This window comes from Eptatretus burgeri, chromosome 2 (assembly GCF_056783735.1).
Source record: "Eptatretus burgeri isolate ZD-2024b chromosome 2, Ebu_testis_v1, whole genome shotgun sequence".
NCBI lineage: Eukaryota > Metazoa > Chordata > Myxini > Myxiniformes > Myxinidae > Eptatretus > Eptatretus burgeri.
In genome coordinates this window covers 20,766,463-20,793,072 of record NC_140962.1, presented here as the reverse complement: position 1 = coordinate 20,793,072, position 26,610 = coordinate 20,766,463, and the positions used below count along the sequence as shown (strand labels likewise).

Here is a 26,610-nt window from a genome sequence, read left to right as displayed (position 1 = left end):
TTTGAAAGAGCCTAATACAGTGTATCTCGTGCTAGTTATATAGTACACAATTGCTGCACAATGGACAGTGCGAGGAGCCTGCAGGTGATGACTAATTGATGGCCTGTTTGAGTGGCTCGCCGTGGACAGTGTGAGGAGCCTGGGGTGATGACTAATTGATGGCCTGCTTGATTGGCTCGCCGTGGACAGTGTGAGGAGCCTGGGGTGATGACTAATTGATGGCCTGTTTGATTGGCTCGCCGTGGACAGTGCGAGGAGCCTGCCGGTGATGACCAACTGATGGCCTGTTTGGCACTTCATGGACAGTGCGAAGGGCCTGCAGGTGATGACCAATTGATGGCCTGTTTGAGTGGCTCGCCATGGACAGTGTGAGGAGTCTGGGGTGATGACTAATCGATGGCCTGTTTGAGTGGCTCACCATGGACAGTGCGAGGAGCCTGCAGGTGATGACTAATTGATGGCCTGTTTGAGTGGCTCACCATGGACAGTGTGAGGAGCCTGGGGTGATGACTAATTGACGGCCTGTTTGAGTGGCTCACCATGGACAGTGCGAGGAGCCTGCCGGTGATGACCAACTGATGGCCTGTTTGGCACTTCATGGACAGTGCGAAGGGCCTGCAGGTGATGACCAATTGATGGCCTGTTTGAGTGGCTCGCCATGGACAGTGTGAGGAGTCTGGGGTGATGACTAATCGATGGCCTGTTTGAGTGGCTCACCATGGACAGTGCGAGGAGCCTGCAGGTGATGACTAATTGATGGCCTGTTTGAGTGGCTCACCATGGACAGTGTGAGGAGCCTGGGGTGATGACTAATTGACGGCCTGTTTGAGTGGCTCACCATGGACAGTGCGAGGAGCCTGCAGGTGATGACTAATTGATGGCCTGCTTGATTGGCTCGCCGTGGACAGTGTGAGGAGTCTGGGGTGATGACTAATCGATGGCCTGTTTGAGTGGCTCACCATGGACAGTGCGAGGAGCCTGCAGGTGATGACTAATTGATGGCCTGTTTGAGTGGCTCACCATGGACATTGCGAGGAGCCTGCAGGTGATGACTAATTGATGGCCTGTTTGATTGGCTCGCCGTGGACAGTGTGAGGAGCCTGCCGGTGATGACCAACTGTTGACCTGTTTGGCTCGCTATGAACAGTGCGAGGAACCTGCCGGTGAGGACCAATTGATAGCCTGTTTGTTTGGCTTGGCATGGAGAGTGTGAGGAGCCTGGGGTGATGAACAATTGATGACCTGTTTGATTGGCTCAACATGGACAGTGCGAGGAGCCTGCCGGTGATGACCAACTGATGGCCTGTTTGATTGGCTCACCATGGACAGTGCGACGAGCCTGCAGGTGATGACCAATTGATGGCCTGTTTGATTGGCTCACCGTGGACAGTGTGAGGAGCCTGCAGGTGATGACTAATTGATGGCCTGTTTAAGTGGCTCGCCATGGACAGTGCGAGGAGCCTGCCGGTGATTACCAACTGATGGCCTGTTTGGCACTCCATGGACAGTGTGAAGGGCCTGCAGGTGATGACCAATTGATGGCCTGTTTGATTGGTTTGGCATGGACAGTGTGACGAGCCTGCCTGTGATGACCATTTGAAGGCCTGTTTGGCTCACCACAGACAGTGCAAGGAGCCTGCTGGTTATGACCAATTGATGGCTTGGTTGGCTCACCATGGCAGTGCGAGGAACCTGCAGGTGATGACCAACTGATGGCCTGTTTGATTGGTTTGGCATGGACAGTGTGACGAGCCTGCCTGTGATGACCATTTGAAGGCCTGTTTGGCTCACCACAGACAGTGCAAGGAGCCTGCTGGTTATGACCAATTGATGGCTTGGTTGGCTCACCATGGCAGTGCGAGGAACCTGCAGGTGATGACCAATTGAAGGCCTGTTTGGCTCACCACAGACAGTGCAAGGAGCCTGCTGGTTATGCCCAACTGATGGCCTGTTTGATTGGCTCACCATGTACAGTGCGAGGAGCATGCCGGTGATGACCAACTGATGGCCTGTTTGGCACTCCATGGACAGTGTGAGGGGCCTGCCGGTGATGACCAACTGATGGCTTGGTTGGCTCACCATGGCAGTGCGAGGAACCTGCAGGTGATGACCAATTGATGGCCTGTTTGATTGGTTTGGCATGGACAGTGTGAGGAGCCTGCAGGTGATGACTAATTGATGGCCTGCTTGATTGGCTCGCCGTGGACAGTGTGAGGAGTCTGGGGTGATGACTAATCGATGGCCTGTTTGAGTGGCTCACCATGGACAGTGCGAGGAGCCTGCAGGTGATGACTAATTGATGGCCTGTTTGAGTGGCTCACCATGGACAGTGTGAGGAGCCTGGGGTGATGACTAATTGACGGCCTGTTTGAGTGGCTCACCATGGACAGTGCGAGGAGCCTGCAGGTGATGACTAATTGATGGCCTGCTTGATTGGCTCGCCGTGGACAGTGTGAGGAGTCTGGGGTGATGACTAATCGATGGCCTGTTTGAGTGGCTCACCATGGACAGTGCGAGGAGCCTGCAGGTGATGACTAATTGATGGCCTGTTTGAGTGGCTCACCATGGACAGTGTGAGGAGCCTGGGGTGATGACTAATTGACGGCCTGTTTGAGTGGCTCACCATGGACAGTGCGAGGAGCCTGCAGGTGATGACTAATTGATGGCCTGTTTGATTGGCTCGCCGTGGACAGTGTGAGGAGCCTGCCGGTGATGACCAACTGTTGACCTGTTTGGCTCGCTATGAACAGTGCGAGGAACCTGCCGGTGAGGACCAATTGATGGCCTGTTTGTTTGGCTTGGCATGGAGAGTGTGAGGAGCCTGGGGTGATGAACAATTGATGACCTGTTTGATTGGCTCAACATGGACAGTGCGAGGAGCCTGCCGGTGATGACCAACTGATGGCCTGTTTGATTGGCTCACCATGGACAGTGCGACGAGCCTGCAGGTGATGACCAATTGATGGCCTGTTTGATTGGCTCACCGTGGACAGTGTGAGGAGCCTGCAGGTGATGACTAATTGATGGCCTGTTTAAGTGGCTCGCCATGGACAGTGCGAGGAGCCTGCCGGTGATTACCAACTGATGGCCTGTTTGGCACTCCATGGACAGTGTGAAGGGCCTGCAGGTGATGACCAATTGATGGCCTGTTTGATTGGTTTGGCATGGACAGTGTGACGAGCCTGCCTGTGATGACCATTTGAAGGCCTGTTTGGCTCACCACAGACAGTGCAAGGAGCCTGCTGGTTATGACCAATTGATGGCTTGGTTGGCTCACCATGGCAGTGCGAGGAACCTGCAGGTGATGACCAACTGATGGCCTGTTTGATTGGTTTGGCATGGACAGTGTGACGAGCCTGCCTGTGATGACCATTTGAAGGCCTGTTTGGCTCACCACAGACAGTGCAAGGAGCCTGCTGGTTATGACCAATTGATGGCTTGGTTGGCTCACCATGACAGTGCGAGGAACCTGCAGGTGATGACCAATTGAAGGCCTGTTTGGCTCACCACAGACAGTGCAAGGAGCCTGCTGGTTATGCCCAACTGATGGCCTGTTTGATTGGCTCACCATGTACAGTGCGAGGAGCATGCCGGTGATGACCAACTGATGGCCTGTTTGGCACTCCATGGACAGTGTGAGGGGCCTGCCGGTGATGACCAACTGATGGCTTGGTTGGCTCACCATGGCAGTGCGAGGAACCTGCAGGTGATGACCAATTGATGGCCTGTTTGATTGGTTTGGCATGGACAGTGTGAGGAGCCTGCAGGTGATGACTAATTGATGGCCTGCTTGATTGGCTCGCCGTGGACAGTGTGAGGAGTCTGGGGTGATGACTAATCGATGGCCTGTTTGAGTGGCTCACCATGGACAGTGCGAGGAGCCTGCAGGTGATGACTAATTGATGGCCTGTTTGAGTGGCTCACCATGGACAGTGTGAGGAGCCTGGGGTGATGACTAATTGACGGCCTGTTTGAGTGGCTCACCATGGACAGTGCGAGGAGCCTGCAGGTGATGACTAATTGATGGCCTGCTTGATTGGCTCGCCGTGGACAGTGTGAGGAGTCTGGGGTGATGACTAATCGATGGCCTGTTTGAGTGGCTCACCATGGACAGTGCGAGGAGCCTGCAGGTGATGACTAATTGATGGCCTGTTTGAGTGGCTCACCATGGACAGTGTGAGGAGCCTGGGGTGATGACTAATTGACGGCCTGTTTGAGTGGCTCACCATGGACAGTGCGAGGAGCCTGCAGGTGATGACTAATTGATGGCCTGTTTGATTGGCTCGCCGTGGACAGTGTGAGGAGCCTGCCGGTGATGACCAACTGTTGACCTGTTTGGCTCGCTATGAACAGTGCGAGGAACCTGCCGGTGAGGACCAATTGATGGCCTGTTTGTTTGGCTTGGCATGGAGAGTGTGAGGAGCCTGGGGTGATGAACAATTGATGACCTGTTTGATTGGCTCAACATGGACAGTGCGAGGAGCCTGCCGGTGATGACCAACTGATGGCCTGTTTGATTGGCTCACCATGGACAGTGCGACGAGCCTGCAGGTGATGACCAATTGATGGCCTGTTTGATTGGCTCACCGTGGACAGTGTGAGGAGCCTGCAGGTGATGACTAATTGATGGCCTGTTTAAGTGGCTCGCCATGGACAGTGCGAGGAGCCTGCCGGTGATTACCAACTGATGGCTTGGTTGGCTCACCATGGCAGTGCGAGGAACCTGCAGGTGATGACCAATTGATGGCCTGTTTGATTGGTTTGGCATGGACAGTGCGACGAGCCTGCAGGTGATGACTAATTGATGGCCTGTTTGAGTGGCTCACCATGTACAGTGCGAGGAGCATGCCGGTGATGACCAACTGATGGCCTGTTTGGCACTCCATGGACAGTGCGACGAGCCTGCCTGTGATGACCAATTGAAGGCCTGTTTGGCTCACCACAGACAGTGCGAGGAGCCTGCCGGTGATGACCAATTGATCGCCTGCTTGATTGGCTCACCATGGACAGTGCGAGGAGCCTGCCGGTGATGACCAACTGATGGCCTGTTTGATTGGTTTGGCATGGACAGTGCGACGAGCCTGCCTGTGATGACCAATTGAAGGCCTGTTTGGCTCACCACAGACAGTGCGAGGAGCCTGCCGGTGATGACCAATTGATCGCCTGCTTGATTGGCTCACCATGGACAGTGCGAGGAGCCTGCCGGTGATGACCAACTGATGGCCTGTTTGATTGGTTTGGCATGGACAGTGCGACGAGCCTGCCTGTGATGACCAATTGAAGGCCTGTTTGGCTCACCACAGACAGTGCGAGGAGCCTGCCGGTGATGACCAATTGATCGCCTGCTTGATTGGCTCACCATGGACAGTGCGAGGAGCCTGCCGGTGATGACCAACTGATGGCCTGTTTGATTGGTTTGGCATGGACAGTGCGACGAGCCTGCCTGTGATGACCAATTGAAGGCCTGTTTGGCTCACCACAGACAGTGCAAGGAGCCTGCTGGTTATGACCAACTGATGGCCTGTTTGATTGGCTCACCATGTACAGTGCGAGGAGCATGCCGGTGATGACCAACTGATGGCCTGTTTGGCACTCCATGGACAGTGTGAGGGGCCTGCCGGTGATGACCAACTGATGGCCTGTTTGGCTCACCACAGACAGTGCAAGGAGCCTGCTGGTTAAGACCAACTGATGGCCTGTTTGATTGGCTCACCATGGACAGTGCGAGGAGCCTGCAGGTGATGACTAATTGATGGCCTGTTTGAGTGGCTCACCATGTACAGTGCGAGGAGCCTGCCGGTGATGACCAACTGATGGCCTGTTTGGCACTCCATGGACAGTGCGACGAGCCTGCCTGTGATGACCAATTGAAGGCCTGTTTGGCTCACCACAGACAGTGCGAGGAGCCTGCCGGTGATGACTAATTGATGGCCTGCTTGATTGGCTCACCATGGACAGTGCGAGGAGCCTGCCGGTGATGACCAACTGATGGCCTGTTTGATTGGCTCACCATGGACAGTGCGAGGAGCCTGCAGGTGATGACTAATTGATGGCCTGTTTGAGTGGCTCACCATGTACAGTGCGAGGAGCCTGCCGGTGATGACCAACTGATGGCCTGTTTGGCACTCCATGGACAGTGCGACGAGCCTGCCTGTGATGACCAATTGAAGGCCTGTTTGGCTCACCACAGACAGTGCGAGGAGCCTGCCGGTGATGACTAATTGATGGCCTGCTTGATTGGCTCACCATGGACAGTGCGAGGAGCCTGCCGGTGATGACCAACTGATGGCCTGTTTGATTGGCTCACCATGTACAGTGCAAGGAGCCTGCAGGTGATGACTAATTGAAGGCCTGCTTGATTTGCTCGCTTTGGCGATGTACCGTATGTTGTGCACTTTTTACGTACTTTTACCGGAAGACGGTTTTCCAGTTACTTGCCCAACTTCGCACGTCGTTTTGTGAGATTATTTGACGAAACAAAGTTTTCCTCAAGTCTCCACGTTGTTGAACCGTCGTGGGGCCATCTCTGCGTCGTCAGGTTTTGCGCCTTCGCTGTTCGAGCGGGACACTCTGACACCCGATACTACAACACCCGTTTTCACACAGTTCGTCCACAGTCGAAGTTCCATTCCCGGTGTATCCCATCCATATAATACGTACCGATGTGTTGCGCGTCAATTCGCGTGGGAGAGTGAAGAGCCCTGAAAAGGTGCACAGTATCGTTTTTCACAGCCTGGTGACCCCCCCTCCCGCTCACACCGCCTGTTCAATGGCACAGTCCGGTTGCCAGGCTGTTGTTCGCGTCATGGCGGAGCGGCGGGCTTGAGGCCCGACCGTCGGACTCGGCGCTCGCTGTGCTCGTCCGAAGCCCACGAGATCGGGGGTGAAACGTCCATTGCCTTTCGCCGTTGAGATTCGTTACCTCGGAATCGCCGTAAGAGTTTAAATGAATTTCGAGCGGCGTTTGATGAATTGTTTGTACGGATGGACACGTGTTTGCTCTCTCTCTCTGTGGCACTGATTTTGTGGTTCGTTGTGAATAGCGGGTTGTTTTTGTTGATGGATGCGGAGGTGCCGACGGACCCGCGGAGGGCTCGGTGGTGACGGTCTTGGGGTTGCTCTGATTGGTTTATGGAGTCGGGTTTGCTCCTTATTAGTGGTGGTTGGTTTATAAGTCTATGTGTTTTCTCATCCTGTCCAGCGTCCATTGTGTACATCACCTTAGTATTGAATCATAAAGAGAGGAATGACCCGTCTTGTGTGTTTGTTTTTTGCACAACGGTGGTGTACGTACCTCGGTTTAACTACAGTATTGTATTGTTCAAACGAAGAGGTCATTTAATTAATTAATTGCCTTGACAATGTTTGAGAATATATAATATGTAATGAGCATCCCTTGACTTGTCCATACCACCACCATTTGGTGTGAATATAAAACGTTTGACCAACGAGAACAAGAATTTTTAGCCACTGGCTCGAAGAGAGCTCCGCGTTGTTCTTCTGGCGAAGACAAAACCTTTAGGACTCGGCTCTTTTATATACAGGATCCGCATCTCCTTAAATACTAAACACCTGTACACATCCTCGCATTGAGGGTGCCTTTTGAGAGCGTCTATCATGAACTTTTAAATATATATTCGGACATTTGCTTTAAAGTTTCGAAAAGTTCACGTTACTATTTAAAGATTATTACATTTAATGTGTTGCAATTTCGTAAATACACGATTTTCTCGTCATGAACGAGGAGCCTCCATGACGGGTCTCGCTATTGGCTCCATCAAGGCACGTGACGAAATATCGGAAGTTGTTGTTATTGCCTTTAGGACGCGGCTCTTGGACACGGTTTGTCCTTGTTTTATTCAATTTTCGATGTTATCTGCCAAGTATGATGGCCGTTCAGTTTAAAATTGAACCATGTCGCCGATAATGATATAATATGTATCCAACCCTCTCTCTAAATGCCTGGGGGATAACCCTTTGTACATCAACGGTTAATTAATTAATTGTGCCATCTCTGATTTTCATTAATTATGGTCAGTTGCGTAGGAGCTCTTGTCCTCCACCCCCTGTACTCCCCCTTGCCCTCCTTTCAACCTCAGTCTAGAACCCTTTTTAGCTAATATGGTATGTGGCTATTTCTACTTTGCTCAATGTTATCATATTATTTACAGTGATCTAAGACGGTGCTTCCCAACTAGTGCTCCACGGACTCAACCGTTCATGCAAGGTCATGGTTCACCCTGCTTGTGTCACGGAACAGCAAACCCAACCTCTGCATTAAGCAGCTTCGTCACTGTGATAGCCGTACCTGGTGATCCGCAAAATATGTGGAGATTTGGAATGGGTTGATTCCAATTTGGTTGATTGGAACTTGAGGTCTATTTGACGAGATATTTATTCCAGAACTTGCACTGTATATCAAATGCTGCACACTGGTTTTAGGTCGCCTGTTCGAAGAACAGAGAGCTATAGCGATACCCCCGGCGTGAGCGTGAAAATGTTAAAGTTTTTAGTGCAAGTTATTTCCTTTCTAATGTTTTTATCTACCACACTATTTTTTACTGATTACAATATAGAAATACATATATTGCTTTAAAATTATTTTTTCTGTAGTCTTCCCTTGATCTATAACAGACCAATTCAAGTCTTTCATCAGTGAAAAGCAAGTTGAGAAAGCCACTTTAGTACCATTAAATTCCCCAAACAAATGGCTTCACTTGCAAGCCATTTTGAAAACCTAAAGTATCGAGCTATTCCTTAAGTTGCTCTGAAAATGTAGCTTAATTATGAAGCTTCTTTTTGATAAAGCTTAATTATAAAAATAGGACCGCACATCCTGAAGCTCACCTGGATCAGGAGAAAGTCACTCAAATCCCCTGCAGATCCCCTTAAAACCTGATTTTTTTGGGGGGGGGGGATTAAAATTTATTTATTTTCAATGCCATGACCAAACTTTAGTACATCACGGGTGATGAAGGTTGTGGTCAAGTTTCATTGAAACCGTATGCATAGTTTCTGAGAAGATAGCAAATACCTATTTTTGGTAGTCAAACCCCCTGCAGACTCCCCGAGACCCTGATTATGATTATTATTATTTTTTTAATTCTGAGAACAAACTTTAGTACATCATGGTTGATAAAGGTTGTGGTCAAGTTTCATTGAAATTGTGTATTTTCGGGGGCTCAGAACCCCCGAGAGTCGACCCTGGCTCTTCTTTTTTAATGCCGTGAACAATCTTTGGTACATGACGGGTGATAAAGGTTTGGTCAAGTTTCATCAAAATCGTGTGTGTTGTTTTGGAGAAGACAGCAAATACCTACTGGGGGGGGGGGGTCAAAAACCTCCCCCCCCCATAGACCTTGGTGCAAAGAGTGCAGATTTTGATGCAGTCGAGAAACTTTGGTACCTTATGGGTGATTAAGGTTGTGGTCGTTTCATCAAAATTGTGTGTGTGGTTTCGGAGAAGAGGGCAAATACTATTTTGGGGGATCAAAACCCCCCCGTAGACCGTTTTATTGACTGCAGATTTTGATGCAGTCGAGAAACTTTGGTACCTTATGGGTGATTAAGGTTGTGGTCGCTTCATCAAAATCGTGTGTGTGTGGTTTTGAAGAAGAGAGAAAATACCTATTTTGAGGGGGGGGTCAAAAACCTCCCCCCCCCATAGACCTCCTTAATGAGCGCAGATTTTCATGCGGTCAGTACACCTTCGTTAGGCATCAGATATGAAGCTTGTAGCCAAGTTTCATCGAAATTGTGTTTGCTTCAAGCGATAATGACTGAAGTGTTTACGGACTGACTGATTCACTCACTCGCATGACCGCATAAGCTCACCTAACTAAGGTCCAGGTGGGCTAAAAATGTATATTTATATAAGTGCTGGCATAATCGTTCATCTTCTCTTGAGTCTCGGAGGTCAGCCTTCGAATCCATCCCCTGCTGAGTCATACCAAAGATATAAAAAAGGTATGGTGCTTCTTGACTTGATGCTCAGCATTTAATAATAATACGAGGTCCGTCTAAAAAGTAATGGGACTGACTTCACAGAAATTTTATTCCAAAAAATATATTGAAATCACAGCTTGCCCCCTTCAAAATGGTTTCCCTACAGTCTCACACACTTGTCCATCCTCTTCTTCCATGCTTCGATGCACCCCCGGAAGGCTTCTTCTGGAATCCTTCGGAGCTCCGTCTTCACGGCCCTTTTGATGGCCTCCACATCAGGAAATCGGGTCCCCTTGACCACCCCCTTGAGCTTGGGGAATAGGAAAAATAATCACACGGGCCCAAGTCTGGCGATTACGGGGGGTTGCTTCAGAGTTGGCACGTTCCTCTCCACCAGAAACTGTTGGATGCTCAGGGCACTGTGAGCAGGGGCATTGTCATGGTGGAGCACCCAGGCATTGTTCTCCCACAGATCCCTCCTCTTGTCCCGGACTACTTTCATGTGGTGCCGGAAGATCCCCTTGTACACGTATTGATTCATTGTTTGACCCTGTGGTAGAAACTCGAAGTGGATGATGCCCTTGATGTCAAAAAACACGATGAGCATCACCTTGACCTTTGACTTCGACATCCTCGCTTTACATGGTGATGCTGGACTTTTCCACTGACGACTCTGCCGTTTGATCTCGGGATCGTATTCCAATATCCACGATTCATCGCCAGTAATGACTCTCCCGAGCAGGTCTGGATCGTACTCAAGGCGCTCGATAATGTCTTGACAGACAATGACTCTTTGCTGTTTCTGGTCCTCGGACAACAGCTTGGGGACCGTCTTTGCGCACACCTTGCACATTTCGAGATTTTCAGTGATTCTGCTCCAGACAGTGTCCTTGTTGATGGAAAGTTCCTCAGCAATCATCCACACCCTCAGTCGATGATCTGTGCACACCATTTGCTTCACACGCTCGATGTTGTCCACCGTTCTGCTCATTGAAGGTCTTCAAGACTGTTGATTGTCTTTAACCCCCTCCCATCCCTCTTTGAACCTCTTGTGCCATTCAAATGCACGTGTACGTGACATCGTTTCTTCCCCGTAGATTTGTTGCAGCATTGCGAAGGATTCGGAAGGTGTTTTACCAAGCTTGGCAAGAAACTTCAGATTGGCTCTCTGCTCACGACTCATTGTGCGATGACTCAGAGTAGATATACCGGGAGCCCACGGGGCTTAGCTCAACCGAAGAGGGGAACAATTGCCGTCCTCATGGTAAGATGCCAGATGATATTCTCACCTCAGAACTCTGCATCTGCCGAGACACTGCTGCTGGGTTGACATTCTGTGGTCAATATCCGTATCGCATAATCGGCCCTAGCTCAACCTAGCAGCGTAACAGCCCCAAGTAGGTTTCTGATATTATTCGTATAGCTTGTAACACGGTATGAACGATGACAGACGATTTCGTCGCTGGAATACCGGTGACAGATGCTAATTAGATGCCGCGAAAATCACGCAAGCTCAACCGAATAGTGGAACAGCTAAAACCAACGCAGAATGCTAGTAAGGGGTCCCCTGAGTACAAAAGGAGCACTGCCAGACAACTTGGTCGCTGGGCCCCCCAGGACAGACGCTCCCTAATTTGGGACCCTTTGGTTGCGCTTGCTCAACCGAACAGCGTAATGGCTAAAACCAACGCAGAATGGTAGTATCAGGTCCCCTGAGTACAAAAGGGGCACTGACAGACAACTTGGTCGCTGGGCCCCCCAGGACAGACGCTCCCTAATTTGGGACCCTTTGGTTGCGCTTGCTCAACCGAACAGCGTAATGGCTAAAACCAGCGCAGAATGGTAGTACCAGGTCCCCTGAGTACAAAAGGAGCACTGACAGACAACTTGGTTGCTGGGCCCCCAGGACAGACGCTCCCTAGTGGGGCGTTCCATGTCAAGTGTACACATTTTTCAGCAAAATTTTTGACACATCGTCTTAGATTTCACTCTTTTGTGCATGTGTTTTTCTCCACGGTAAAACATTATGTGTCAATTTTAAAACCTGGGGCCAATCGGGGCCCATGTTAGGGCCCCCCCCCCAAATTTGGGCACCCTCGGTTGACCCACAATCTTCCAGTGGCCATATCGCAGGTTGTAGTGGTCCGATTTGGATGATCTTGGTATCAAAATGCTCGAAAAAGCGAGATCTTTCGAATCTCGCCAAGTAAAATCACTCCGAAAGAGTAATTCAAAAAGTTATAGTTTGGGGCGTCCTTTGTTCTTGGGCCCCTGCTCCCCAGCCAAACCGATGGTCCCGATTATTTCGTGTGAGAATACCCTTCATATACTCCAACACCTCAGCATAAATGAAAATGGGATCTCAATGGGTTCAAGTGTGATGATGGTTTTATTATTCGGGGACTCAGGTGCTGGACACACAATACGCCACAATACATAGCACAGTATTTGAACACAAGATTTATAATACACTATATCAGTATATTGTACATAAATTTTCCACATGCACATGCAGGACCTGGAAGCGATACTAGTACGAGTAAGAGTTTTTCCTCGCATATTATAGTCAAGATTTTTTGCCAACCAATGTTTTATTTGACAGCTGTGTTTCTTTTTTACTGATTGTGTAGGTTCTATCTGTAGCAGTTTTTGGTTCTACAGAAAGAAGTATATCAGAAATGTCTAAAATGTAGTGATCTTCAATGTCAGGAAAAAAAAGAAACTATTTGCAGGCCCGTTTGGATGAAGAAAATTCACTTTCACTTCATGAGTGTCCTGAAAGGCTTCCATGATGCAGGGAAGCCACCATTTTCCATCATAGTGCACTGTGACATAACCTGAGAGTTTCCCGTGAAAAGTTGGTGTAGATTTTGAAATAGTTGACTCGATACGGTGTTCCTCACTAAGGCTGAATTAGCGTACTTGAAGAGCAGTTTTAGAAATAGGGATGAAAGCATGTAGTTTTTGGGTTCCAGCTATGGTTTTGGCCGATTTTAACCTTTCTTCCAGATTTCGTTCTTTCTTGTCATACGCCTCTTGGATCCCGTAACCTAACTTCATTTCATTCAAACCATTTTCAGCAAAGGCGAAAAGATCTTTTGGAGAAATAATTTGACTGTCGTAAGGTCGACGCAGGCTCTCGTGTGTTGCTTCTCGTTTGACTGTACCTCCCACGCCATCTGAAGGGCCCTTGCCATGACTTGTGGCAAAAAATTCTATTCTGCGTCAATACCATACTCTGATTTGTGACGACATATGTTTATGAAGCCTTTGCAATTCTTACATTGGCCAGCGCAACCGTCTGAGAAATAGTAAAGTTTATATACATTTCCAAAGCTAGATTTCAAGTGTTCTCAATGAGCATTCTTTGGAAGAGGTGGACTGAGACAACGTCGTGAGTATTGCATTCTGATATAATCGTGAACGAATCGTGGTTTAATTTGCCATCGTCCGATTTGAAACAGTAAACCGAGGGGTGAATTGTGGCTTGAGAGCAGTTCCAATGGAATCCTTGGGCCACATCCTGTACGACAAACGAATAGTTCTCTGAGAAGTCTCCAATAATGACAAATTCTCCTTCACCGATTTCGTCTTTCTTATTTTTCAGAAACTGAGATTGGGCCTTGGCAATGAAGTCGTGTCTCACTAATTTCACCGCGCGTTCACAGAATTGATTAATGAATTCTTCCAAAGGCAGGACCCATGGAGCTCAGTTCAGATCTGTCGGTGGATGTCCACCGTTTAAACTGAATTTCATCAATATCCTCCAGTTTATAAGCACTCAGTAGCTCGGTTTTGAAGTCTTCATTTGATGGGCAACTTTCACAAGTTCTGAAATACCATGCCGGTTGTGCTGGGTTACAAACTATGCGTGCTATCACATGATGATAGTTAGGAAGTTCGGCTATCTGTGGCATTTTGGAACCAAACATCATGAGTTTCACATTTTGATTCATCGTACATACACATACACTGTGTGTACCGCCTGAACCGGCCAGGACACAATCTGAGGGACGGAGCATGGAGAACTTCGCGAATCCAACTTTCAAGCCAGGGTTCTTTTCTTTGAATTTCTGAAACAGTCCCTTGAGATTGTTTAGTACCAGGCGCTTTTGAATTTTGTCTTTTCCATGTACATTCCTGACCACCACACAGTCCTTTTTTCCCGGCATTATTCGGCTGAGTTCATCACTTCGGTAAAATTCGGTTACGGTGGATTTCACTTCGTCAGGAAATATTTTACCCTGTTTGGGATTTGGAGATGATGGCATACCATTTCTTTCTCTAAATTTTTGGCTTGCACAGCCATTCTTTAGGAGCAACTGAATTCAATCATCATCCCTCTGGTGCTCATATTCCTAGCAAATATTGTCAGTATACGTATTTGCTCTGAACGGCTTGAAACAACGTATTTTTCTCTCATGCTTTTGATCACCTCTGGCATGCAGGTTTCATCACATTTTGACGCTGTATTTTGTGTTTTCTCCGCAGTGCTTGGTCCAGCAACTAGTTCTAATTTCTTTCGCACAGAATCTTCCACTTTACTCCGCTTTTCAGAAACGTACCCTGGGTTCCTTTTCGCCTTTTGTTTGTCGAATGGGCTTTCGCCTATCATCGATAACGACTGGTTTAATAGGTCAACTTCTGCTTCTCGCTCAAAAACCTCCTCGTCCTCGTCTGTCGAAATAGATTCTGCAATGCCTTCGAGAGTACCTTCTAATGATAATTTCGAACTGGTCGAAGATGATTCTTCAATACACTCTGGTGACAACTAAGAAATTTTTTTTCTGCACGAAGTAAAAAGTCTGTCATCTTTTTTCACCTTTGAAGAAAATTTCATCAACATATCATTTGACACATTGCGAAGATCTTTTCGTTGTTTCGTTTTATGGCAACTGAACGGATCGCAACAGTATTTTCGGAACTCCTTTCGATCTCCAGTCGCCATGCTTACTGCAAAATATGCAAAAACTGAGATTATCCCATTTATAACTTAATTCGATGATTGTTATACAAAAAATGTACACTTAAAAATCAATAGACACATTAGGCAGAATAATTTTTTGCAAATGATGCAAAACATATATATATATATATATATATATATATATATATATATATATATATATATATATATATATATATATATGAAATAGTCCAGAGATGATGATTGTCAATTTCAGACATAAAGTCACCTGCTAGCAGGTGACGTCATTGAAACGATGACGGCAAACGTCGCCCAATGTCGAATCAAGAATTAGTGATATGTGGACCCCGAACAATAAAACCATCATCACACTTGAACCCATTGAGATCCCATTTAAATGTATGCTGAGGTGTTGGAGTATATGAATGGGTATTTTCACATGAAAATATCGGGATCATCGGTTTGGCTGGGGGGCAGGGGCCCAAGGTTAAAGGGCGCCCCAAACTATAACTTTTTGAATTACTGTTTCGGAGTAATTTTACTTTACGCGATTTGAAAGATCTCGCTTTTACGAGCATTTTGATACCAAGATCATCCAAATCGGACCACAACCTGTGATATGGCCACTGGAAGAATGTGGGTCAACCGGGGGCACCCAAATTGGGGGGGGCTAAAATGGGCCCCGATTGGCCCCAGATCTGAAAATTGACAATGTTTTACCGTGGATACAAACACTTGCACAAAAAAGAGTGAAATCTAAGATGATGTGTCAAAATTTCGCTGAAAAATGTGTACACTTTACATGGAACGCCCCACTAGGGAGCGTCTGTCCTGGGGGCCCAGTGACCAAGTTGTCTGTCAATGCTCCTTTTGTACTCAGGGGACCTGGTACTACCATTCTGCATTGGTTTTAGCTGTTCGGTTGAGCTAGCGCAACCAAAGGATCCCGAACTAGGGAGCGTCTGTCCTGGGGGGCCCAGCGACTAAGTTGTCTGTCAATGCTCCTTTTGTACACAGGGGACCCCTTACTAGCATTCTGCATTGGTTTTCGCCGTTCCGCTGTTCGGTTGAGCGAGCGTGATTTTTGCGGCATCTAATTAGCATCTGTCACTGGCATTCCAGCGGCGAAGTCGTCTGTCATTGTTTATACCGTGTTACAAGCTATACGAATAATATCAGAAACCTACTTGGGGCCGTTCCGCTGCCAGGTTGAGCTAGCGCCGATTATGCGATACGGATATTGACCACAGAATGTCAACCCAGCAGCAGTGTCCTGGCAGACGCAGAGTTCTGAGGTGAGAATATCATCTGACATCTTACCATGAGGACGGAAATTGTTCCCCTCTTCAGTTGAGCTATGCCCCGCGGGCTCCCGGTCTACAGACAACGTGTAAAGCACGACCTGTAAAAAAAAATCACACAATGAGCACAGTCAACCATCATCAATCATATATATTGCTGGAATGTTGCGAAAGACTGTGACGCAACCCGTTCATTCAAGTTGTGCAAGTGAAGCACATAGCAGGCTCAGTCACTTTACTTTTTAGACGGACCTCGTAGAGCCCGGACAACCCCTATTGGTCGGTATTCAGAGGAGAAAAGAAAATTCCTCTTTAGTTGAAACCTGCTGTGTGTGGAGACAAAAGCGACATCACAAGAAAAGATGGCGTAGCTGGTACCCTGAGTGCTCTGGGAAGTGACGTCACTTCCCCCAAACTCAGTGGCTGTCATTGTCTGAAGTCATGCATAGTGCATCTATGTCTTTCTTCAATGAGCGCCATAGCAAAATAAAAATAAAAATAACAACATCCGGATTCCACATTGTAATAACAGTATTTTGTTCTCACAATAGTCAATTGTACGAGGCTACCTGTAGTAATGTCGAATAATGGTATATGGTCTACTGATGGAAACTTGTTGATGTGATGTATTGTAGGAACACAAGCAGATTGACTCGGCATTGCGTGGGAAGTGAAACGTGAATAAGTAACACTTTGTAGCCAAAAGGAAATTGTAATCCCCCTGCCGCCATCACCAGGTGGCGGTACCATTCGTGCAAGGAAGAGCCATCTCACAGTGCTAATTACCAAGATGGCATTTCAGATGCTGTCACAAGTGTATGGAAGCTTGCTATGTTGCGAAACCGGTCGGTAACTGCATTTTTCCATGCATTTGTAACAGCATCTGAATTCCATCTTGGTAATTAGCGCTGCGAGATTGCTCTTCCGGGAGCCGCAGACAGTTTGCGCGTTATGGCGGTGACGTCACGACGTTTGTCTCATGTCGGAGAACGACATTCTCATCATTGCGCCCGACCTCAGACGGTTGATTACTTCAGATGGTGCTTGGTAAAGTGGGAGATTATGTTCCGTATGGTAGGCGGCGCTCATCGCTCCCGCTGTCGTGCAGCAAGGGCTGTATGGGTCACGGTGCCGGTGCTTTCACCACTCATGGTTTGGAGTCGCACAGTATCTCATATATTTTAGTCTTTTATAGTTTTAGATTTGAAAATAGGAATATGACGGATGATTTCTTGGCAAATACTGAATAGATGTTAAGCTGCACTGGGAGGCAAACGTGTGTTGTTGCGTTTCCTGAGCACCGTCATCGTTTCTTCTCAAGTGATGTCTCACCAATTCAAAAAAAACCCAAAAAGCAACCTGCCAACTTCATTACTCACCTAATCCTCACACTTCCTGAATTTTCAGAAATAGTCCAGAAAAAAAAAACTTTCCTCATCTTCATTAGAAGTCTCAGTTGCATTGTCAGCTACATCTCCAAAGCTCTGCCCATCGAGTTTTCAACAACGGCTGTCACCACAATGAATAATTATTTACTTGCTGAAGACGGTGTTCAGCTGATGAGGCCAAAGCTTACATTTGCCACACACAAATCGATAATTTGATTTTGCACATGTAAATACAATGGAGGTTAATCTGACCATGACATATTCCTGAATGAATGCTGTCTCCACTGGCTTCCAACCATGGCAGCTTAAGCCCATCATATACAGAATACGGTCCTTCCTCCTATCCCCCATCTTAAACTTGTTAATTTGTTCCATGGGCTGGCAGACATAGTTCCAACAAGGTCCATTTGGTATTTGGAAAATATGTCCAAGGGTGGTGTTGATTGAGTATGATACCTGTGTTCTTCTGAAATGCTGAGCCTCTGCTTGTTCCACAACAGGTGACATCTTGAGACCCTCTTGAATGCATCAAATGCATGTAAAGCTTCTTCTTTATCCCTGGTCGCAACAACATTGAGAGGGTGATAACCACAATGCTGGCATTTTGTAAAATGTTTATGTTGAATTTCTCCATCTTGCCCACCGAGGACGTCTGTTCTATCCTGAAACGGTTGTTCCTCATCAGCTTAATATTTTCCTCTATCGTCTTTATATCAGCTAGTAAATGAAAAGCTTTCATAAACTTTCAGCTGTTCCTTGTCATTTTCACCTTGTTCTGTATTTAAGGAGTTGCACGTGGTTGTCTTCCAGCATTGAAACAAGTACATCGTACGTGTGGCTCCCCAAGAGTCGCCGACAGGCCAGTGCTGTTGACTGGACTGCTAGAGAGTCGAGATCTATTCAGTGACTAATAATGCCAAAAAAACACCACGACCATGTATTTACGAATGAAACAAAACTAAGCAATAACATTCAGAAGATTTTTCTTCATGGTGATAAAATCTTCTTTCATCATCTTTACGAGGGTCTTCCTCGACATCAGCTACAGCTTCTGAGGCTGTATCCCAAGTGCAAGTTCCCAGGAACCAGTGTCGAGATCAACAATGTGCAATGGTTGAGATTCATACATAAGAAAATTCAAGATGAGTTGATCCACCTTCTTCTGGCTCACGATGTTTGCTCCAGCTGCGGTAGTTTGGAAGAATGGAGCTGTATTGTGGTTCCACGGCTTAGTAGGAGGATCACAACTATAAAGGCAAATGCTCCCCTCTTTCTGGGGTGCAGGCTTGCTGGCATGCTGTAGCTTTCGCAGCTACTCAACCTTTGTTCAGTGAATTCTATGGGGGGGGGGGGGAAGTGAAATGTGTTTAGCTCTCTGCTAGCTTCACTTGAGAAACCCAAAATGACTATCACAAAGCACATCCAATAAAAGGAAGCCAAAAAGCATCATCACTGTGCATATGGGTAATGTTTTAAGATAGATGCATAACTTTAGGTTTTATGAGCTCCAATCTCTTTCAAAACACATTAAAAGACATAGGAGCTCATAAGACCCTCAGCCAAGCTGGCTGGTTTAAAAAAAAAACAACAACAGATGAGAATGCTATCTCACACTAGATACACAGTTAATGAAGTACAGGAAAAGGCCATTCAACCAATCTCACCTTTGCCAAGACAAGATGGCCGAGAGGTGGGCACACTCACCTCTGAGCTGCCTCTCCTGGGTTTGAATCCCGCCGCAGCTATAAACTCTCATCCCGGTGATTCATCGATGTATGTGCCATCCGTCGGATGGACTTTAAACTGGTGTCCCATCTGCCAACGTTCATTGGTGGATGTTAAAAATCTCATTGTGTCGTTTGCGAAGAGTAGGCGAGCTATCGCCGGCCCCATGAACAAATTCCAAATTCCTGCCCTCGCCAGCAGAGGGAATTGTATCCACAGAAGAGCTGTGCCCTCAGCCAGTGACACGATCCCACAGTATTATGCTGCATACAACCATAGAAGGACCTGTGCCAAGTCCCCTCCATGCATGCACTCTTTGATACAAAGCGGTACTCTTTAACCTTTGCGGTATTGGAAGTGGTGATGTGGGGAGAGGAGGAAAGACTGGATTGGTAGAAGGAAACATATGGGGAAGAAAGGACAACTTTATACAAGATATCCTGAAAGTTGCTTCACCCTTGCTAAATTTCTCATAACTTTCTCCCTCCCTTCCCCTCTGCCCCCCCCCACCCCTTTACCTTCCATAGTCTGAATGATGGATCACATGCAGATATAACGACCGATTTAATTATCGTAAGTACTGCACAATAAAACCTGTTTAGTGTTTTAAGAGTTTAAGAACAAATGGTTTTCTGGGGACGGTAAAGTGACTTTCAGGTCACCCTGTAGATTTGAGGCTTTTGAACATTTTAATTCAAACTTTGTGTCCTTTTAACTTGGTGTTTGATGTTTTTGACATTTGCAGATACTCCTACTTTGATTGGCACAATATGCAAATAAATGTCCGTACAATTAATGACTCTGCTGATCTTCATACCCCTATTAAGGACTCGAGTGAAATTAAGTTAATTAATTCAATTAAGGACTCGTGAAGGAAGATGAAATTAAAGTGAGGTGGGACCAATACTTTTTGTTTTGAGATGAGTTATGGAGAAATACCAGGAAGGTCAAAGTAACATAAAGTTTGTATTCATTCAATTGATGTTGAGAAAGCTTATGACCGGATGCTTCGGGAGGAAGTTTGAAGATGTGCAAGAATTTGTGGAGTCCCTGAGAAGTGTGCACAACTATAAGAAAGAAAGAGAAAGAGAAAGTTTTGAAGTTAAAGTTGGATTGCACCAATGATCGGCACTGAGCCCCTTCCTCTTCCTGATTGTCATGGATGTTCTAACTGAGCAAGTGAGACAGGAAGTGCCATGGTCAATGGTGTTTGCAGATGACATTGAGTTGTCCAAGGGTGGCGTTGCTGAGAATATGAATGAGTCGTTTGAAGAAATGGAGAAAGGTGCTGGAAGATATGGGATGTGAAGATCAGTAAAACAAAGACTCAACACATAGATTGTCAGTTTCGGCCATTAGTGAAGAGGATCGAGGTGATGGGATAAACATTATGGGTGAAGATCTGGAGAAAGTGAGTAGCTTGAAGTACTTGGGGGTCACTGGTGGCAGAAGTTGGAAATATGGGAATGGAAATTAAGTAACGGATTTGTTCTGGTTGGAAGAGGTGGAGGAAGTGCAGTGGAGTGTTAGGTGATGGAAAAGTACCGCTGAAACTGAAAGGAAGAACTTACAAGACAGTTGTGAGACCGGCCTTGTTATATAATGTGGAAACTTTGGCTACATCAAAGAAAGAGGGACAGAAACTGGATACAAATGAGATGCGGATGCTGAGGTGGGTGTGTGGAGTGACAAGAAAGGACAAGATTAGGAACCGGTACATCAGGGTGTCAGTGAAGATTGTGGACGCATCAAAGAAAGTAGCCGAGAAGAGATAAAATTTGTTTGGTGATCTGATGATAGCGAGCGTATGTGGTGAGGTGAGTGATGGAGATGGGACTGCCAGGAAGAAGGAGGAGAAGAAGAAGGCTGAAAACCAGATGGAAGGATGCAGTGACGAGAGATTTAAAAGTTGTGGGATTGGAAGAAGAATGGGTGATTGACAGGAGAAGTTGGATAAGGTTGATCAACCAGTATTTTGGTGACCCCAAGTAAAAATGGGAGAAGCCAAAAGAAGAATACAGAAAGAAATACGTTGCCCTTCTCTGTAGCGGATTGACACTTCATTAAGGTTTTCAGTATGAGGGTGGACAGAAGAGGAGAATCGGTGAGAATAGAAAATATCAGGAATAAGGGATAACATGAGATTATGATGGTTCACCATCTATCTATAATTCCAGCAATCTCTGTGTGTTTGTCTGTCTGTCTGTCTGCGACCGCCGTTTCTCGACGACCGCCGGTCTGATCTGATTGAAACTTGCCAGGAATATTGCCGGGGCCCCGCGGATGTGCCTTTTCGAGGTTTGATATCAATTGGACGAGCGGTTCCCAAGTTACGGCCATTTATCTGTCGACCAATGACAAGACACGGTGCTATGACATCACGAATGACATCACAATCAATGTTTATTTATATCTATTATTTTTATTTTTTGCACGATTGACGGTCTGATTGAAACTTGCCAGGAATATTGCTGGGGACCTGCGGATGTGCCTTTTCGAGGTTTGATATTAATCGGACGAGCAGTTCCCAAGTTACGGCCATTTATCTGTCGACCAATATCTGGGAGAGGGGGGGGGATGAGAGTGGGGGCGAGAGAGGAAGGGTGAGATGAGAGGGGATAGAGGGGGGGCAAGAGAGGAGGCATGAGAGTGGGGGCAAGAGAGAGGGGGGATGAGAGTGGGGGGGCGAGAGAGAGGGGTGAGAGAGGGCTGCACATACTGGCACTCACCTACGGGCATGCACCTACGGGCCCGCCCCTACGGGCCCATACTAGTTTTAAGAATAAGGAGAAGAATATGTTTTGACAAACTTGGAGGTAAATACACAGTGGAGAGAAGAGTGGAACAAAAGGGAGGAGGTGAGCAGTTTGTTTGCATTTTGGGAAGGCAACAAGTTTTGGGTTACTGGATGAGTGATTGCGATCTGCTGGGGCAAATGAGATGCAAATGGTGGAGAGGGGCAGTGGGGCAAAGCCAGAAATGAAGCGAAAGTAAACTGATAGGCCACCAACCGGTCTGTGGTGATTGAGGAGCAAGCCATACACCACCGCCTCTGGTTGAGGAACTCTAATTAACCCCAGGACCTTGGATTCTACTGGGTGAGATCTGGTGGGACCAGCCCAAAGATGCCACCCATACTCCATGGTACTACATATACAGGCTTTGCATACTGTGAGGAGCTGAGAGCAGCTGAGGAATGAATTAGCTCCATAATGGAATCAATGGTCCCTCCCTGCTCTTGGGGCCAGCTTGGATGTGTGGCAGGTGCAGTAAATGACATTGCAGAGTGTTAGTCCATTGCAGATTGGGAGGGGAAGTGGTGGGGTGGGGCACGGGGTAAACTGGAGGTGTTTTTTTTTTCATAGAGAAGGTCTAGGGCTTTAGGCTTATGGAAGTGGCAAGATAACATAGGAAAGAAGGAAATGTACAGAAAGTGGAGCAATTGAACAACATGTGGACACGACAATGGGGAAAAACAAACAGGAGGAGAAAGAAAAGGGAAAGAAAAACAGCAACCTGCTATTTTTACAAATGATGAGGAGTGGTAGGGGTGGGTGAGGCAGAAGGGAGCTAGGCTTCATGAGGAACAAAAAGATCATAGGTAGGGATAGAGGATGAGCTGAGGTGGTGGTGCACTGCCAACTTGAAAACCAAGAGAGCTGTGGGATTGAACAGACTGAAGAAGGAAGTTCCACAAGTGGGATGAAATAATGAGATAGGAGTGGAGGTTAGCAGTGAACCTGGATTTTTGGGAGTTTCACAAGGAGAGAGTTGCTGGAAGAAGGCATAATATATTGCGAGATTGAGGAGGAATGAAAGAGCAGAGGGAGAAAGACGCATTAGCAGAGCCTGTAGAAAATAGAGGTCTCAAACCTATCTGTGAGAAGGAAAGCAGCAGACCCTCTACTTCTGCTACTGATAAGAGAGGTGTAAAGTGGTGGCACCATCCTGTATGATACAGCAGTACATTATTGAGCTACAGACAAGGGCCTTGTAGCCTGTAATAAGTTCAGGTTTACCAAGAAACGCTTCATGCAACGTAGGATACCCATTCTGCAGATGGCTTTGAAGAGCCAACTTTGCTCTATGGTCTGTAGCCATTGGTGAGGCTGAGGAGTTTGAGATTAATATTCTTAGTGGTTTTTTGTGGAAATAGATAGGTGGGTTCATTTGACCAACATTCCAGCGAGACAGGGTGGGAATGTGAGGTTTGTCTGAATTGGAAATCGTGTTCCAACTGTTAGGCCAAAAATCTAATCCTTTCCAGTTCATAGAGAGGGAAGTTACTGCTGCCATCCTGTTGGTGGGATAGGAAGTTGGATGGTATAATGCAGAGTTCTACAAAAAAAGGAAAATAGAGTTTTCAGAGCATCAAAAAGATCATTAATGCATACTAGGAACAGGATTGCGGCTCCAAGACATTGCCTAAATGTACTCGAGCCTCCACTGTGAGAGGAAGTCGGATGATTCAGTTGAGTGTTCTGCACTGACTGTGAGTGGAATAAATCAGCAAGCCAGGGAAGAAGGTGACTGAAATGCACATGCAGAAAGCTTGGCCAGCAGAGCAGAATGTCTGGGATGTGTCTGGAGACACTGTACTGGCCTCCTGTTTGACATTCAGGACCACCATCCAATTTTGATAGAGAAGCATCAGCATATATAAAGTGTAATGGCTGGGATGGAATCCAAGCTAATGGTCAGAGTTAAGACGGTTTGAGAAAATGAAAGATTAAGTTGGCTGGGATGATGGATTTCATGACGTTGCTTATAAATGAATGTAAGCTAACTACTCTACATTTGAGAGTACATGTTAGGTGAGAGGGTTAGCCATACAAGCATTATTATTTCGAGACAGAGTGGGTGTCTGAGAAGCATAGAATAACATATTCCAGATGATTGACTTTCTTCATATTGGCCCATCGGGATGCAGCTGCAGCTTGTCTGCAATTGGTGTAAGAGACCAATTGCAGACAAGCAAAGAGTAGTCATCTGTAAAGTGATATGATTTCCTAAAGAGACCAATGTAAACCAGGAAAGATAGGTACCAAGGCACTGCCTTGAAGGACACGAGCCTCTAAGGAAAGGGAAGATGAGAGAACACCACCATGGATGAAACATTGCTAACAAGCAAGAAGAAAATCCACCAAGTGAAGAAGGGGACCTTGGGTGCCCTTAGAAGAAGATTTAATGATCAGGCCTGGGTTTCAGGTCGTGTTGAATACTTGGGAGATGTTCAGTGAGACTGCATGCTCTGTCCTCTTGCTTGAGGGTCAGCATATCCATCCATTACTGAGTTCACAGAAAGAGTATATCTAAGTTGGAGTAGCCAGAGCAGAACCCAAACTGGTTATCTGATGCTAAATAATTTGAGAAGTGGAAGAACTTGAGGTCTGGTGAGATGATTGACTCTATTACCTTGCTGATTATGGGAAGAAGGCTTGTTGGCCTGTGCTTCAGAAGGTCAATGAGTATTGTGGCATCTTTCTTATGGAGAGGAATGTCATGTCATCTTGCATAGTGATAGGAGGTGACCCTCCAATACGGATCTGCAGAAGAGTAGTGAAAGAGGAACAGTCAATTTAGATGCAGTGTTATGAATATGAATACACTGTGACCACTGGGACCAGTTGCTAAGATGTCAAGGTTGTGGAAATACTTCCACACCTTTGTTGTTGAGAAGCTCACTTGACCCAGGGAGTTGTCTGTGAGGGAAGGAACATATGAAATAGGAAAGAGAGGTTACAGGAAAAGAGGGAGGGGGGATATTAATCTGTGAGCCATTTCAGCAAAACATAACCGAAGTATTCTGTCGTATCACAAATTGTCCGTCATGGAATGTTCCTTCCTTGGTGAGCAAAGGGACCGAGGAATAACATGTTTCTGAGACAAATTAACTAGTTCCTACCAGAATTTGTAACATAGAGAAAGGTCTGATCTCAGGTGAGCCAAGTGATATGTTCTCCAGTGGCCTGGAAAAGTATTCACCCCCCCCCCCACCCCCATCCCGCCTCCAAAGTTTTCACATTTTGATGCCACCTGAGCTTATTTCATGATGCTTTCAAATCAAATTTAATATGCAGTGCCTATAGAAAGTCAACATCCCGTTTCAAAATTTTCATCTTTTGTTGCCTTATAACCTGGAATTAAATTGCATTAAATCAGACTTTTTCCATCTTTATTTACACATCATAACCCACAACTTCCAAGTGAAAAACGAATTTCAGAAAATTAATTAAAAATACAAAACAAGAATATCTTGGTTGGATCAGTTTCCACCCCCCTGAGTTAATACTTGGTGGAGCACCTTTGACAGCAATTACAGCTGTGAGTGTTGGGATGGGTGTCTACCAACTTTGCACACCTTGATTGGGCAACATTTGTCCATTCATCTGTCCAAAACTGTTCAAGCTCAGTCGAGTGGCATTGGGAGCATTGATGGACAGCAATCTTCAATTCATGCCACAAATTTTCAATTGGATCTATGTCGGGGCTCTGACTATGCCACTCAAGGACATTTATCTTTCTGTTCCTTAGCCACTCCAGTGTAGCTTTGGCTGTGTGCTTTGGGTCATTGTCATGCTGAAAGGTGACCTTCCGTCCTTCCCAATTTCAGCTTTCTTGCAGAGGCCAGCAAGTTTTCCTCTAGGATTTTTCTGTATTTTACTCCATCCATTGTCCCTTCTATCCTGACAAGTGCCCCAATCCCTACTGATGAGAAACATCCCCATAGCATGATGCTTCCACCACCATGCTCCACAGTAGGGATGGTGTTCTTTGGGTGATGTGCTGTGTTAGGCTTGCGCCAGACGTACCGCTTTGAATTCGGACCAAAAAGTTGCTACCAGAGCTGTTAAGGGTTAAGATGGATATGGACAGCTCTGTTTCCTCAAAACCAATCAGTTCTGAGTTTTCACAGGGTTCAAGACTTGCACCATCTCGATAAGCACAGCATTGATTCTCTCCTGAAATATGTATTTTTTTTTAAAAACGTGGAATTAACGTGTAAAATCGTTTTATTTATTTTTATGTAACATGTAAAATCGCACCAAGGGTGCCGGAGGCATTATGTTTCCGGGTTGTCCGTCCGTCCATCCGTTCGTCCGTCCGGATTTTCGTTTACGTGATAACTCAAGAAGCAAATTGTAGAATTTCATCAAACTTGTTAAAAAAAAGAAAAGTAAGACAGGGCAATTAAGTGATTAGATTTTGGGCCAGATGTGATGAGGGTCAAAGGTCAAGGTCAACCTCTGAAATTTTACTGTTTACGCCCTAACTCAAGAAATATTGGACAGAATTTCGTCAAACTTGGTACAAAGGTGAAGTT

General features: G+C 46.5%; 1 protein-coding gene, 1 long non-coding RNA gene and 1 pseudogene across 3 annotated transcripts in view; 1 reads left to right on the top strand and 2 right to left on the bottom strand.

Annotated features, from left to right (window-relative positions):
- LOC147031549 (protein BTG4-like) overlaps positions 1–6,813 on the bottom strand; it is a 102,795-nt pseudogene extending 95,982 nt beyond the window's left edge. The window contains exon 1 of the transcript XR_015053406.1: positions 6,661–6,813. The product of XR_015053406.1 is annotated as a protein BTG4-like (transcript). The remainder of the gene's footprint in view (positions 1–6,660) is intronic.
- Positions 6,778–26,610, top strand: part of LOC147031548 (cell adhesion molecule-related/down-regulated by oncogenes-like) — a 70,229-nt gene continuing 50,396 nt past the window's right edge. The window contains exon 1 of the mRNA XM_085864888.1: positions 6,778–6,934. The gene's annotated coding sequence lies outside the window, so the exon portion shown is untranslated. The remainder of the gene's footprint in view (positions 6,935–26,610) is intronic.
- The window catches only part of LOC147031547 (uncharacterized), a 65,366-nt gene continuing 57,092 nt past the window's right edge, over positions 18,337–26,610 (bottom strand). Inside the window, exon 3 of the long non-coding RNA XR_015053408.1 lies at positions 18,337–18,898. This is a non-coding gene — a long non-coding RNA (uncharacterized LOC147031547). The remainder of the gene's footprint in view (positions 18,899–26,610) is intronic.